Raw genomic sequence first — 14,302 nt, forward strand, 5'->3', positions numbered from 1 at the left:
GTATTTATTGAGACCTTACTTTGTGCAGAGCACTGTACTAAGCACTTGGGGAGAGTATGATGTAACAATAAACAGACACATTTTCCTGCCCACAACAAGCTTAGAGAGTGTAGTTGCTAGGTGTAATGATCCCTACTATTATATTCTTCTTCTGGGTCCTTTAGTGCCACTGTTCAGCAAAGTAGTAAGTTCTCCTATAACATGTGTTGCCAACTACATGCTTTGGATAGAACACTACTGCGAAATAAGGGATTGTTCTTTGGACAGTGCAAGCCTGTCTGGTTAGAACATGAATCAGTGCCAAAAAAATGTATTCAAGGTGTGTGGCCTTGTTAAAAGCATGAATCCTGAAGGAGTTTTATTTAATGTGAGGTTCTTCAAGAATGTAAACCACATTATAGGAGAACTGACTGTTCTGGGTTGCATGAACCATTGATCCCGACCTAAGGCATTGTGTATGTTCGTGGTCAGGGAGCTGGTGTTTATTCCAACTTTTCTAAGCTGTTTTAGTAGTCTATTTTGTATTGCACAAGTGAAGGAGGAAGTTAATGTTTTGTTGCACTGTTCCAGATAGCATTGCAGCTAAGCTGATTATGTATTACTTTCTTGAAAGATGAGACATCAGTACATTAGAACTAACTTGCCTGACCTTCCTTTCTTGACAAAAGTGAAGTTGGAGAAGAGGTTTTAGAGTAATATTCTTGCTTCTGGATTTTTTTTTAATCTCACATAAAGACCTGCTGATATACCTGCTTTTAAGGTACCTGCCAAGCAAACGCTTCTAACAAGGCCACTCATATTTTGGACTCCCCTGTTGTGACTAATGCCCTTTGGTAATTGGGTCAGAAACTTATTTAACTGAGTGGGGCTGAGAAGGTTTATTGTTCTGTGGTTATTCTTTGCCTTAGAAATAGAGAATTTTTCATTTAGTGAAAGTCATTTAGTTTCCTTGTCCCATGATTCTTTGGGGATCTCACCATGCCCTTTCAAGTAGTGGCCAGGGTCCACCCTGTCTTCATTTTGGCTAGGGGTTGAACTTTGGCAAACATCTGAATGAGGCTTGTACATGTTTTCAAACAAATCTTGGTAGTGGCCATGAGGCAAGTGTGCTGTCACAAGAGAAACATAAAAGATTTACTAATATATGTCATTTTCAAATTATTGTGTGTTTTTAAACATCCTTCAGGTTGGAAAATAAATCCTAGCCTGCTTAATTTTAACTAGAAGGATTTTTTTTGTTTTTTCTTTTAAGAGGTCACACAGGGCTTACATTCTTACTCCCACTTTGCAGATGAGGTAACTGAGGCACAAAGACCTTACATATCTTGCCCAAGGTCACATAGCAGACAAGTAGTGAAACTGAGATTAGAACCCAGGCCCTTCTGACTCCCAGGCCCATGCTCCTTCCAGTAGGCCATACTGTTTCTTGGTTCACTTTTGCCCCTGTATTGAAAATATAAATTACTTAGAATGGTATGTTTATTCTGGAAACAGCCTGGCAGCTTCAATCGAACAGGTTGGGACAATAAAAACACTGAAGAGATTGCTCTGTCTGTGTCTCTATATTTATCAATCAGTCATCCTTCTAGTGATGTGGTACCACTTGGAACCAACTTCCTGGGGAACTTCCCACAGCTTTGACTACTATCTGTATGCAGATGATTCCCAAAGATCCCTCTCCAGTCCTGATCTCTCTCCTTCTCTGCAGTCTCACCTATACTCCTGTCCTCAGAACATCTCGACTTGGATGTCCCACTAATACCTCAAACTTAATCTTGTCCAAAACAGAACTCCTCACCTTCCCACCCAAACCCTATCCACTCCCTGAGTTTCCTATCACTATAGACTGCACCACCATCCTCCCTATCTCACAAGCCCGTAACCTTGGCATTATTCTTGACTAATGTTTCTCATTCAATCCACATATTCAGTCTGTCATCAAATCCTGTGAGTCCTCTCTTCACACCATTACTAATATCTGCCCTTTTCTCTTCAACCAAACTGCTAGCATGTTGATCCAGACACTCATACATGCCTCGATTGTTGCATCAGCATCCTCACTGACCTCCCAGCATCCGCTCTCTCCCCTCCTCAGTCCATACTTCACTCTGCTGCCCATATCATCAAGAACCTTCAGTGGTTACCCATCCACCTCCACATCAAACAGAAATGCTTTATCAGTGGGTTTAGGCATTCAAGCAGCTCTCTTCCCTCCTACCTTATTTTGCTGATCTCGATCAATTGTATTTATTGAGTGTTTACTGAATGCATAGCACTGTTTGGGAGCACATGTGCTTGGGAAAGTACAATATAACAGTTTGGTAGATTCGTTCCCTGCCTGCAAGGACTTTCGAGTGTAAGAGAGACATTAACCTAAATAAATATGGATATATACATAAGTGCTGATCTACTACAACCCAACCCACCCACTTTGCTTGTCAAATGCCAGTCTTCCAGGCTCATCTATCCCGCTACTGACCCCCTGCCCATGTCCTACTTCTGATTTGGAACTCCGTCTGCCTTCAAAATCAACAATTCACCACTCTCCCCACCTTCAAAACCCTCCTCAAATAATAATCTCCAAGAGGCCTTCCCTGAATAAGCCCACATTTCCCCTCTCCGCTGTGCCCTTTGTGTTGCCTTTGCATTTGGATCCATACCCTTTAAAGCACTTGATAGTCACTCTATCCTTAGTCCTACAGGTACCTATCCTTACACTTGGCTATTACCCCTATCTGTAATTACTATAAAGTATGTCTTCCCCTCTAAATTGTAAGTTCCTTGTGGGCAGGGATTGTACTCTGTTGTATAGCAGATTTCCAAGCACAATCTTAGGGATTGTGTCTGCTAATTCTATGTTTATCAGCTTTCCAAGCACTTCATACAATGCTCTGCACATAATAAGCACTTCATAAATACCTTGGACCGATTACAGCTTGAAATATTTTACCAAAAGATTTAAGGCTTGGAAGAAGGAAAATCTAGTTTCCAAAAAACAAAAATAGGGTCAGAATAAGAAGTAGGGTGTTTTTTTCTGTATATTCTTTGCTGCAGCATCCTGGAGGATAAAGAATTTCATGACCTATTTTATTCTAAAATGTTTCTTGCTTCTGCTTTGAGTCTCCTTTATCTTCTGTTGATTCACGTTGTTGATGGCGAAATGGTGAGTCTATCATCCTCCTTTCTAGCCCAATTATTTCATAGCTCTGTATGTTATAGCCCAATCCTGAAATATGGTTATAGCAATAACAGTCAACCGTCGTGGCCAGTAGCCAACTTAACCTAGCAAAAGTCCTAAATACATAAGTTCATTCAAAATACACTAGTTACCTTAACTCTGAAACTATTGTTCTGGCTGGTCAGATTGGTCTTGGTTCTTATTGGCCATATTTGGGGAATGACCTAAAGAGAAAAATAGGGATAATTTTGGAATTTGACACATTACTGAGCACCAAAACTATCCAGCTTTTGTTTTCCTGAAATTTAAATTACTCAATAGATCTCAACACGCTCCAGTTCTTCATTTCTACTGACATCTTTACCTGCGTCTTTTCAGACCGCTGCTATGGCCCTCACAGCGTTGACCTGTGTATTTTTTATTTAAAGGTATTGGTTGTGCATACTACATATGCCAAGCTTTGAACTAAAAGTTTACCCATGCCAACTTTGCCCATAAACGTTTTAGAGGGCAATCGTATTTATTGTAGTATATAGAATCTAGCATGCCGTTAAATTGTAAGTACTCTCCCAAGCATATAAAACAGTACTGGGTTATAATCCCTGCTCTGCCACATGTCTGTTGGTTGACCTTGGGAAAGTCACTTAACTTCTCTGTGCTTCAGTTCCCTGATTTGCATAACAGAGATTCAATACCTGTTCTCCCTCCTACTTAGACTGTGAACCCCATGTGAGGCATGATTATCTTGAATCTATCCCAGCGCTTTGTACATTGTTTGGCATGTAATGAGCACTAACAAAAACCACAGTCATCATTACTTTGTACTCATAAATAAAGTGAGAAGCAGCATGACCTAGAGGATAGAGCACAGGCTTGGGAGTCAGAAGGACCTGGGTTCTAATCCCAACTCTGCTACTTGTCTGCTGTGTGACCTTGGGCAAGTCACTTAACTTCTCTGTGCATCAGTTACCTCATCTGTATAATGAGGATTAAGACTGTGAACCTCATGTGGGACATGGATTCCATCCAACCTGATTAACTTGTAACTACTCCAGGGCTTAGTACAGTGCCTGGCACATAGAGCATAACAAAAGCAATAAAAAAAGTAAATGGCCAATAAATTTCATCGATAGATTGATGAGTTCTGCAGGGGAAGGTCCACTTGAATCTTAATTCTTACACATCTGGTGTAGTGATCTGTACAAAGCAAGCATTTAATGTCTGAGGATAAGGTGCGTAGCTGTGAGCACTAAGTATTAAGTAAATCAAATCAAATTGTCGTCATTAAACCCAGTAGTTTCCAGCAGTAAAAATGTGCAGCAGCTTCTTTTTTCCTAGATACATTTTTGACTGGCCGGCTAATGACCTCAAAATTGTTCTTTGGCAGATGACCTCTGTAACTTAAGAGGAGTAAAATATTTCAGTGACATTCAAATCTACTGCTGAAACCTTAGATGTTCTTCAGGGGAATTTTAAACGTGTTAAGGGAATGGGCCGTGAAATGTCGGATGGGATTTAGTGTCACAAATGTGAAAGGATGTACTTAGGTTTAAGAAACAAAACAAAAAACCCACACCCCCGCCCATTGAAAGCAGTCTGTGAATTTGGGGAAAGAACAGCCTTCCACTAGCAGTGTACTGTTTCCAATAATTTTGCTGTTTTCAATCAATGCTAAAGATGCTTTAGAACTAGGAGATTGGAGCACTTCTTCAGCTTCAGATCTGGAGATACGAGTAGTGAACGAACACAAAAGGGAACCAGTGTGTCATGGAGCATCTTATAAAACTAGGCTCCTAAGCTAGGTTCTATGAGACTCCCACCTGAACTGCATCAGCCCCCTCACTGACCTCCCTCCCTCCTGTCTCTCCCCTCTCTAGTCCATACTTCATTATGCTGCCCGGATCATTTTTCTGAAAAATGTTCTTGAACCTCCAATGGTTGCCTCCCTCAAGCTTCATTTCTGATGGTCCACACTCTCCCCACCTTCAAAACCCTACTAAAATAAACTCTCCTCCAAGAGGCTTTCCCAGACCAAGCCCTTTTGTCCTCTATCCATCCTCCCATCTTGCATCAACTGTGAACTTGACTGTGTATCCCTTAAGTATCTTGATACTCACCCCAACCCCACAATACTTATGTAGAATAGTCTTATACTTTATTATTTCCCTCATCCCTAATCTCTCTTAATGTTTCTTCCCCCCTGTAGACTGTAAACTTCTTATGGACAGGGATCACCTCTACCCACTCTGTTGTACTTTCCAAAGTGGTTAGTACAGTGCTCTACTCTTAGTAAGGGCTCAGTAAATACCAATGATTGATTGAATCCTGCCCATGTCAAGCCTGTTCCTTAGTGAGTCCTGAATTTCTAGGACCATGGCACTACTCCAGGGTCAGAGAACTTCTTACTCGTGCCCAAATATTATTTAGTTAGTAACCCTAGGGATCTGGAAGCTGGACACAGTACTTAGAACATTTATAGGTCCTAATGAATCATTGATAGTGCCCCAAAACACCTAGCTTAATGGAGAGTTCCCCACTTTTGTGGAAAACAGGCATCATGCCCACTGATGTTAAAATACGACTTGGCTGTATTGATCTTGGCCTGGGTTTATGAGACCAGTGATCCAAAATGGCCCACTTATACCAGTGCTCTAGGTTGTAACCTCATTGTAGGCAGGGAATGTGTGTATGTTTATTGTTATATTGTACTCTCCCAAGTGCACAGTACAGTGCTCTGCACACAGTAAGTACTCGATGAATGAATGAATAGTATTTTGGTGTTGGTAGCTTGGCAGGGAGATTTTTGTTATGGGACCCTCAGGTCTTGACTGCTCCAGATTAATGTAGGCATATGAGGATTGCTGTAGACCCAGACTATTAAGAATCCTTATTCTACTATACCATCAGCCTAGAAGTTCATCATCGCGTGATGCAGCAGGAGGGTGGCTGTGGACTGTCTGTGGACTGACAACTGCTTTTGCAGAGCACAATCTCTGAAAAGAATTAAACACTGGAACTCTTCTTTCTAATTAATGGAGAAGGAAGTCTGAAATTTTCAGTGTTCTGGAGTGCTATGCTGCACTCATGTCAGAATTGATCTACTTTGTACTAAACCAAGGTTTATTATTCTCCTGGCTCCCCTCCTCATTCTTTATAAATTGAATTCTTCTGATAGTGTTTGTAACAGATATGTAACATGAGTTCACAAATTCACCTGCAGTTCATGTGAATATTAGAAGCCTGACTAAAAAATCTCATAATGGAACAGGCTTTCTCTTGCTGACCCAGAATTAATCACAGGGAAGTGACATCTACTGAATAGAAAGCTGCTAATTAACTTTAATGGCTCCTGCTGTTTCCAGCCAGAATTATTGGGAGATCTGAACACAGATGGAGAAAGGAAATGCTTAATTAGTGCAGAATCACTGAGCATTGTAGGGGGGTGAACATTAATATTGCCTCACCCTGTAGACTTTAAGCTCCTTGTGGGCAGATATCGGATCTGCCAACTGTATTGTAATGTGCTTAGGTACAGTGCTCTGCACTCAGTAAGTGCTCAGTAAATACCATTGATTAATTGATTGAGAAATAGAAAGCTGGGTGTGGGGCCAAATGAGTTATCAGTGGAAGCCGAAAAAAAAGTTGGGGATCAACTCTGCAGAACTGGAAATAATATTTCAGCCTAACAGCCTTTGAGCCCAGACCTTCTCCAGGGAAAATGAGTGAAAGCAGATATCCAGGAGTCACTGGGCCCAAGTTGCCATTTCCAGACTTGGTAGGGAAGGAAGGGGGTGGGTCATACTAAGGTCTGTTTCTAGCCCATGAATCAAGCTGTTTGTAATAACTGTGGGTGGGTTGGGGGGGGGTCACGTGTGTTTTGCCCACATGTCCACACATACATCTGGAATACGTCAGGCAGAAATCCCCTTATAAAGGGTGTCTCCTTCAAATATCTCAACATTGGCTCGCAAGCTATTCTTTTCTTCTATTCAAGCAGCCGGTAGAAACAGAGTTGTTTCATTTGGCCACCAACTGTTAATGTTAATGATGCAAGCAAACACTGATCACAGTCCAATAATACTCATAATTCAGAGTAGGTTTTCACTAGCTTCTGATAGAAGGGAGTAGATTTGGGACTGGCCAGTAGTGAGCATTCCGTAAGAGGTCTGCTTTGTCTCTCCCGACTTATATTTTTCCCTGTCTCTAAGCTCCCGGAGCCTGGGAGATCTATACAGAACATTGCACGTAGGCCAGGGGGCGGAAGTGCCTTTTATGTAACTCAACAGTGACCCTGTCTGGCTATTTGAGGAGAAGCATTAATAAGCACAAAGAAAGCTACAGATGTTTTCAGCCACAAGAACATATACTCTGAGGAGTAGGGATAATAAAACATGGCCACAACCAGACAGAGCTGGAGCTTGATGTTGCCATGTCAAGACATTGCCTGGGCTCTGTAGTGGGGTCAATCAGGCCTCCGACCCAAGTGCTCCTCTTTGCCCTGTGCCACCCACCTTTCCTAACCCCACAGCCTGGATCCAGGCTGCTCTCGGACCTGGAAGGGTGGGCGATGGAGCGTGAAAGTTGGCCTTGGGGTCACTCAGGCCTTTCCACCTAGTCAGGAATTCTGGACCTGTGCTGCATTCCCAGGGGTTGGGAGTGGTGGTGCAGAGATAAGGGCAGGACTGCTCCGGGACTAGAGAAGGCTGGGCTCCATTGGCATTTGCAGCCTGCCCAGATTAGGACTTTATTTTGCTGGCATCTGCCTCCTTCAGCGCTAGGATAGTGCTGCCTTTCCTTGGAAACTCCTACCCAAGACTGATGAGGTGGCAGTGACATGGAGCCCGTCGCAATGCTGCTCTGCCTCCTGTGTTGACATAGTCTTCTTGGCCAAAGAGGAACCCCACAGTGCAGTGCTTGGATTGGTGGTCTCATTCCTTTCTGGCTCCAGCTGTTGATTCGGTTGGGGATACTGCATGTCCGTCTTCCACCCTTCTCCCTGAACATTGAGCCCTGACTCGAGACCCCTGGACTTCGTTGTTGTCACCATCGTCATCTTCTAAGAACTTCGTGTAAGTGCCCCTGTGCATGGGATATCACTAATCAAAAGTGTCATCCCATCAGCATTGGCAATGTATTTGGGCAGGTGCCTGGGGAAACAGCATGGTCTAGTGGAAAGAGCCTGGACCTGGGTTCTAATCCCAGATCCTGCACTTGTCTGCTCTGTGAGCTTGGCAAGTCAGTTCACCCCTCGGTGCCTCAACTCATCTGTAAAACAGGGATTAAGACTCTGAGTCCTAGGTGGGATAGGGATTGTGTCCAACCTGATTATTTTAGCATTTAGTTTTTTGTTTTTTTAAAAAAGGCAAAGTTCAGGATTGTTAGAACACAACATTCCTAGATTGCCCAGTGGGCAGTTGTGTTCTGGGTCTTTGTGCCATCCGCCCCACCCAATTATGCCATGGAAAAGTTCTAGAGAGAAAGTGTATGGAACTCAAAAAGGTTGGGCTCCTGGAGGTTCTCTCTAAAAGTTTCAGAGCAAGGCCAAGAGTAACTATAATTTTTCAAAAACTCGAACCAGAATTACTTGTCTCCAAAAGCTGTTTGGCTCTGTGTCCCAGCTCTGAATACCAAAAGTGATTTTATTTTCTCTGTAGAAGCATATTCTAAATACACAGCCTTCATTTCAGTTGCCTGGGACCTGATGTAACCTTAAGCAGTTTCCATAACGTACAACCTGATTTATAACTAACTGATCGTACTAAGAGATGTGGACAATAGCCAAGATGAGTTTTTGTCAGACAGAAAACTGGCATGGAATACTTAACTCACATAGTTTGTCCTGGTGGAGTTTGGGGTGGCTTGTCTGACTGCCTCCTTGTTTTTTCATATACTGAGATGGAATATTTTGGGAAGAAGCTGATAGTCTGATTCATTTTCAAGAAGTTCTTAGATAGGTGAGCTGCAGTGTATTTTTGCCTTCCTTTCCAAAGAGCAGCTCCGGATGGTGTAGCCACTTGTGCCTGGATTAGGCCAGAAAGATCCAGGTGTGGCTTGCCTCCCCTTCTCTAAGGCGTACATGGGTAATGTGTCTTTGAATAATGTCTGGGGCTGCTCCTTCCTGCCCATCCTGGTTGAAGCTCTCCCTCCTAGATGTCTGCTTCCCTCTTCCTCGAGGAAAAGGAGAAAGACGGTTGGGGTGAGGGCAGATTTCATTTCATCTGGTCCCTCTTAAGAGAAAATGACTGTGATGCAGCCATTTGGACAGAGATGAGGCTGAATTTACTGTGTCCAAAAAAGACATTCTGGGCCTCATTCTTACCTCCTCTTCCCCTCCATGTGATTTCAAGGGGCACTGCCAAGTGCACTCGCCAACATTCACAAAATTACCAAGTACATTTTTGCCCAAGGGCCTGGGTTTGATCTTTGTGACTCTAGCCAAGAGCTGGAACTGATTCTCAGTTTCATCTGAAATTTGGTTACACTTTGGCTGGGCTGTACCTGTTGTGGTAATGTGATCTCGGTTAGCCAGTCTAGGATGTGAACTGGGACCTCCGGGGCCTATGGTAACTAGAGGCTTGAAGACCCACTGTTTCTCAGGGAATTGGGTTATTTTCATGGCAGATTTACTGTTGGAGAGATGACGATTGGGGAATGCAAGGCTTTACCTAGCTTTCGACTGGTTGCTTAACTCATAGGGCTGTCAGCTTAAATGTCAGGAAGCCTGGGTATCTGCTGAAGGCCTGCGTCAGTGAGTTGATGTTGCTATTGATTGGGGCAGAGGAATTGAGACTTGGAGAAGCAGCGTGGCCGAGTGGATAGAGTGTGGGCCTGGAAATCAGAAGGATCTGGGTTCTAATACCAGCTCTGCCACCTATCTGCCGCGTGACCTTGGGCAAGTTGCTTAACTTCTCTGGGCCTCAGTTACCTCATCTGTAAAATAGGGATAAAGACTGTGAAGCCCATGTGGGACATAGACTGTGTTCATCCAGATTATCTTCTAATTACTCCAGAGCTTAGTACAGGGTGTCTGGCACTTAACAAGGACCATAGAAAAACAGTCAGCTTCATTTGCCATTTTTAGCTCTGTGGCTTCATCCAGAGTTATAATTTGTGGGGTCCCTACCTACCATCAAAGCAAAGCTGGAGTTGGGAGAAAATGGCTGGGAGCTCTGAGTGATGGTCTGGGATTCTGGAACAGCTGCCCTATATGGGAAGGGGCACCATGAGTCTGGAAAAAGGTTCAGGCAGAAACTGGGGTGACAACCATTGTAGCTGCTGAAGGCTGCCATTTCCTGCACTAAACATTCACTTATGTAATAGATAGTGATGGGGAAGGGATATTAGTGAACCGGATGATGAAAGCAAGTCCATTTCCCGTGATAGGATGTCATGTGTCCTGTTGTGGATATCAATATTTGAGATGAATTAGAGCCACTCTTCCAGATTCAGCACTTATCTCGTCCTTGCTCCGTTCCTTCCTGACTTTGACCCTGCTCTGCCTTTTGCTGGAAGGGACTCCAGTGTTAGTGGAGTTCAGACACTGAACCTCTACCTCAACAGATTCTGTGCTCCAGATGGCCCAGTTCTAATGTTAAGATTACTTTTGAGATTTAGACTAATCTTGATTGCAAGCCATTCTACGATGGAGGAGGAAGTGACTTCAAATTAGGTGTGGAGAATGGAATTTTTGATGAAGATGAGGCCTTATAATTATGTATTTTTGGGGGGAGTTCAGTGTGGTTGGGCTAAATGTCTTGTCTCTATTGATGATAGCAGTATATTAGGCACAGTTAATCATGGTCTCGAGCAGGAGAATCAGCATCTAAATTAATCAGCTATCTGAATTCTTCTTTGGTTAAGGGTGGGCACTTTCTTAGCTAAGGGTTGTAGAAGGACCCTGAATGACCTTGGTATTGCTATAGTTAGCTTTTGGAATTAGAATCAGCTGTTGCTGATTTAACAGGCAGCAACAACAGTTATGGGGGGGTTCTTTGGGGGTGGGGGATGGTGGAAAAGGAAAATGATTTAAAGTTCAGACAAGCTTTATAATGGGTTCCTTGTCCTGGGCGATTTGAGAGATACTGAGATTTCATATTCCGTTTAATGGAATTAAAATCTTTTTCACTTTGAATCCAAATACTTTATCTTCTGGCTATTAAAGCAGTTATATTTAGCCCTTTCCTATTGTAAAATTTAAGAAATTCGGTACTAATAAAAAAGGAGTCAGAAACCCGAAACTGATAATAATGTTGGTATTTGTTAAGCACTTATTATGTACAGAGCACTGTTCTAAGTGCTCGGATAGATACAGGGTTATTAGGTTGTCCCACGTGAGGCTCACAGTTAATCCCCATTTTACAGATGAGGTAACTGAGGCACAGAGAAGTTAAGTGTCTTGCCCACAGTCACACAGCTGACAAGTGGCAGTCGGGATTCGAACCCATGACCTCGGACTCCCAAGCCTGGGCTTTTTCCATTGAGCCATGCTGCTTCAATTAGAACTAAGAATTAGAACTGATCTAATTCTCAAGTGAAACTCACCAAAAGCCAGACTTTGAAGTCCCAACAAAATTCACTCTCCCCCCCCCCCCCCCCCCCCGTTTTAACATTTCTACAAATATAGTAGTAGTGATAGTTGCCCTTTGCCTTTGAAAGAGCTACTACTGATGGTGAGATCACTCATGAATGTGAGTGTCATTGAGGCAACTCCTGCATGCTTGCTCCATTGTGGCCATGAACTAGCTCTTCTGAAGGATACCACAAAGTATCTTTAATGTCAAGACTGCTAGAACAAGATGCCATCCACCCTTTCCTCTCCATACAAATCCCGCCTAGATTACTGCATCAGCCTCCTTGCTGACCTCCCAACCTCCTCTCTCTCCCCACTTCAGTCCATACTTCACGCTGCTGCCCGAATCAACTTTCTATAAAACGTTCAGCACATGTCTCCTGCTTCAAAAATCTCCAGTGGTTGCCTATCCACCTCCATATCCAACAGAAATTCCTCAGCATTGGTTTTAAAGCACTCCATCACCTTGCCCTCTCCTATCTCACCTCACTTTTCTCCTTCCCCAACCCACCCCATGTACTTCGCTCCTCTGGTGCTAACCTTCTCACTGTACCTCGATCTCGCCTGTTTCGCCACTGACCCCTGGCCCACTTCCTGCCTCTGGCCTGGAATGCCCTCCCTCCTCAAATCCGAGAGACAATTACTCTCCCCCGCTTCAAACCCTTATTGAAGGCACCTCCTCCAAGAGGCCTTCCCAGACTAAGCCCCATTTTTCCTCATCTCCCATTCCCTTCCACGTCACCCTGACTTGCTCCCTTTGCTCTCCCCCCACCCTAAGCACCACAGCACTTATGTATATATCTGTAATGTCTGTCTTCCCCCCGCTCTAGACATTGAGCTTGTTGTGGGCAGGGATTGTCACTGTTTATTGTTGTATTGTTCTTTACCAAGCGCTTAGTACAGTGCTTTGCACAGTGAGTGCTTAATAAATGCGATTGAATGCACTGACTAGAATAAATTCAGTTAGGCCAATGCAGCTGAAAAATAGCTTCAAATAAAACATACAGTTGCACTGGTCCATGGCAATTGTGAATGAAGCCAAGTATTTCATATTTGGAAACACTAGAGGGAGTGAGTCAGGTAAAGAAGAAAACGATGGAAATGCCCATTTTATCTCTGTGAGCTTTTACAAAGGATTCTAGGGAATTTTCACGCATAATCACAAAGTCCGTCCCTAGATGTATAGTAGTTCTATAAATAAACATGTACTAGATTAGTTCTGAATACAAACAGAGGAAAGCCCCCACACAACCAGATTCTAGCCCATCCTTTCATTTTCAGGCGTTAGTGCAGCAAATGAGGTAAAATATATGATCCATCAGAGATTTAAAAATCATTTTAGGGTAAGCATCCACTTTCATGATTAAACATTCTTAAGTCACTAGCAGAAACAGAGCATTTTTATGTGACTACTAACCATTCTTAAACTACTTGTGGTGTCAGGCGATATAGGACTTTGTATTCTCCTGAACTCTTTGTCATTGCTGTAGACTCCTGAGAAGGAAGGTCATTCACACGCAATTATTCCTCACAACAACCCCCCCAGGAGTCAGCTCCCCATTAGCATCTCTCCTTTACAGTTAAGGAAGCTGAATTAACTGCGGTTCAGTGACTTGCCCAGTATCAAGTCAGGGATTTGGACTCCATTTCAGAATGCAGGTCGTGTTTGGAGTTCATTTCAAACTGGAAAATGCCAAAGGGTCAATGGGAATGTTAGGGCCTTAATGGTCTTTTATTGTTCCATTTTACAAATAAAACAAATGCAGTAATAACTTAAAATATACTTGGCAAGAGTAAAATTGGTAGCAGGTTAGTAGAAAAATATTCTTCTCCCCAAAGCCACAGCAGATTTGTTGGTATGGGGAATTTAAAATCCCAAAGAGTAATATTTTGGTATAATCACAAAGAAGCATACTAAATTAGTAATTGCAACTATGCCCTTTGCTAGGGTTCAGGACTAGTGTCCGAACCAAAATATTAATGAATACATTATGAAAGCATGAATGGGATTATGAACACACTTGAGGGAGCCCCTGATGCACACCATATATTACGATGACAACAAAACATTTAGAATCCCAAATATGTGTTCTGAGTTTATTAGCCATGCATTATGCTACTTACCTTCCAGGCAGACCTTTAATTTCAGAAAGTGCTGGAATGCATTACTGGACCGGTTATCAAAAATCTTTGGCAGGCAAATCATTTATCCTTGTTGTGGTAATAAACAGAGTTACAATGTTCTGGTATTAAACCATCCAGAAAAGACCTCATTCATTTTAATTTCCCTTCCTCAAATGCAAGGGAAATGTTTGATAAAAGCACATGGATTTAGAAGGCTATGGAGATACTAGTGAATGACAGAATGTCTGGTTGATTTACATAGAGCACCAAGTGCACATATGAGAATAGGTTAAAATTAGATTGACGAGCAAATGTGTAACCAGACTTCTGGCTGACAAATGGCTAAGCCATGCCAGGGCGTTACTTCTTTTGGAGATATAATGTAAGTAAAGTTGGAGGATAAAATTCATATGCTGCTAAAAGACATTCAA

At 42.8% G+C, this 14,302-nt stretch overlaps 1 protein-coding gene across 1 annotated transcript in view; it reads right to left on the minus strand.

Annotated features, from left to right (window-relative positions):
* The window catches only part of ITGB6 (integrin subunit beta 6), an 86,287-nt gene extending 72,213 nt beyond the window's left edge, over positions 1-14,074 (minus strand). Inside the window, exon 1 of the mRNA XM_029072381.1 lies at positions 13,872-14,074. The gene's annotated coding sequence lies outside the window, so the exon portion shown is untranslated. The remainder of the gene's footprint in view (positions 1-13,871) is intronic.
* Positions 14,075-14,302: the final 228 nt, after the last annotated feature.

This window comes from Ornithorhynchus anatinus, chromosome 9 (assembly GCF_004115215.2).
Source record: "Ornithorhynchus anatinus isolate Pmale09 chromosome 9, mOrnAna1.pri.v4, whole genome shotgun sequence".
In the NCBI taxonomy this organism is placed as follows: Eukaryota; Metazoa; Chordata; class Mammalia; order Monotremata; family Ornithorhynchidae; genus Ornithorhynchus; species Ornithorhynchus anatinus.